Source organism: Cynara cardunculus, unplaced genomic scaffold (assembly GCF_001531365.2).
Source record: "Cynara cardunculus var. scolymus isolate 2C unplaced genomic scaffold, CcrdV1 Un_Scaffold_122, whole genome shotgun sequence".
NCBI classification, from domain to species: Eukaryota; Viridiplantae; Streptophyta; class Magnoliopsida; order Asterales; family Asteraceae; genus Cynara; species Cynara cardunculus.
In genome coordinates this window covers 197,132-199,819 of record NW_020200564.1, presented here as the reverse complement: position 1 = coordinate 199,819, position 2,688 = coordinate 197,132, and positions in this window count along the sequence as shown.

The following is a 2,688-nucleotide window of genomic DNA, read 5'->3' as shown; positions in this document are numbered from 1 at the left end:
ACCCTTTTGTAACCCTAAAGACAAATACAGTTATGCAATGATATATGTTTTATCCATAAACCATCTCTTATTGAGACACCAAATCTTGCTCTGTACCTATTTTTCTCACCAAATCCTTTCTTGTACCGTTTTAGTATTATGAGTAGTAAAATACCAAATCTAGTTAACGCTATTCAATAACATAATTTTTTTTATTAAGGTTTTGACGGGTTAACGACGAATCTGAGCATTAATGACGACTTGATCCGTAGCTGATAGGGCCCATTTTTGTAGTTTAAGTAGCTATGGGATGTTGAAGACCATCACCCTGGTCTCACTAATTGAGCAATGCGACAACTTTAGCATGGCTAACTAAGAGTGCTGGTGTTTTTTCTGTGCAGAATGTGTATCGCGTGGTTTGATTAGAATATTGAAGCATTTCATCTAAAAAAGGATCTAACTCTTTCTTTCTGGACATGAATTTTCACTTTCCATAACCAAAATGAAAGAAAGTCAACATATACCTGCCAAAATGATACTTTAGTTTTAAGATTTATGTTTTCTTTTTTACTTTATTTCATTGTCTAATAACATTTAAATAAATTAAACTATATTAAATTATGTATTCAACTAATTTTAAGAAGGTATTAAGTTTTAATAAATTAGAACACAATACATATGTATTATCTATACTATATTATAATGTATTTGACAGAAACTCTTAAAAACAATTTTGTATGCATAAAGTACTGTTTATTGATGTATATTACTTAAAATTCAAGATTACAAGTAGAATGTGTATGAATATATCTTATTAAAACTTCATATTTGAATTCGTGTAACTAACTGCAAATAAACATCATTTTAAATATAAAATCTAAAATATAATTAAGATAATTATTGAGTTCTTACATAATACTTAATTATTATCTTAAAAATAATTATTTTATTAAACCAAAAAGGAATTAGTTCGTTTTTAAACTTCAATTAAATCATAATAAAAAATTTGAATTAAAGAAATTACACAAAAACGAGAACTTTTAAATAGTTAATTTGATACTAATATCGATTATTTTTTTCAAAATTTAATAATATATTCAAATTTATAATTCATTCAAAAATAAAAACATTTTCTTTTTTTTCAAAATCACATAAAATCACATTATAACATCGATAGAGTAAATGGAACATTAAAATCAAAATGTATCTCGTTGCATTGCCCGAGTACCTTTCTAGTATTTTTATACGAATGTTTAACCATATAACCTTTTTATTGTTTTTGAATAATTTAATTCGGAATTAATTATAAAATATAATATAATTTAAAAAAGTAAATAAAGTTATCGTGAAAATACAGAATATAGGCATAACTTGTGTATACACTTGTACGTATTTGTCTACTGTTAACGAGTAATAGTTTTTTTCAATGTTTTCAGGGCAATAATAACAATCCATAAATGAAGATGTTTTATTGACGAATATGCATGACTTATGTTCTATCAGTACACCATCTTGCTATATCAGTACTCGCCTTTAGGAAACGGAAGTTTAGAAGTATATCCGTCGTTCACGTTTTTTTGGATGGCCACAGAGGATAAGTCTTTCGTAAGTTAGAAGTATCTCGTTTTATCAAGTTGATAAACACAACATGTAATATTTCTGTTTATTTAAGTGATCCAATAACGTACAAAGGAATATGTGATGTCATAATACATGAAAAGTTCATTGGTAAAGTTCAAAAAGATGACGCGGGAACAGCGTGAAGCATACTTGCGTATGTATTCGGGTATAATCACAACTTGCACCGCACCTGTATTTTTTTCCCCACCAATTTGCTTTGGATATCAGCGCGTAAGAGACAAAGATGATCGTCAAAGGTATGGCATGTTGAAGCAATAATTGCAAATAAACATACTAAAAATAGAAATTTACATCTCAAGACTTACGATTTAAGTAAACGACATTTGCATTCATATTTTAAAAGTCTTACCAAATAAAAAATAAAAAAGTCCCTCCAAATTTAGAAGTTATTGCGAGATTTCGGATAAATAAAGCGTAATTTAACTTATCTACTTTTTTCAGAAAAAACAAGTTTATCCTTCGTACAATCATATATTCTTAAAATTATTTTAAAAGGAAAATAGGAATCTGCAAAAAATATAAACTTCAAGGTTAAAAATGTAACTTTTAGATTTAAAGGTTGTTTGTTTACCTCTTGACAGTTCCATTAAAATGCAACATTTGTATCATTAAAAGGTGAATCTTGTTTAGTAGAAAAAAAGTTTGTCTTTTAATGGTTCTAAAACTCTCTTGATGGTTTTGTATCATGGACCTCTCTTAACCATTAAGCGCCATAATTTCATTGTAAACAATTACCAAACAATTATATTTCATTTTTTACTATAACATGAGAGTCTCTTGATCATTCTAATCACTTAATCATTTTGCACCAAATCATTCAGCAACTGCCAAACAACCCCTTAGATTCTTTTCCCAAACATATTAAATATTATTCCGTTATTTAAGGAGTATCGCCTCACGGAACATAGTTTGACCGAGAGAGCCCAATTTGACTGGAATGCAGAATTCCCAAATTTATAAACCTTGATAGTAATTTAAATTTCCTTTTTTTTTTCACTAAAAGATATCTGGTCTAGTAGTATTGTAGTCTTTGCCCTTCTAAAAAGTCATGGATTCAAACCTCATCAA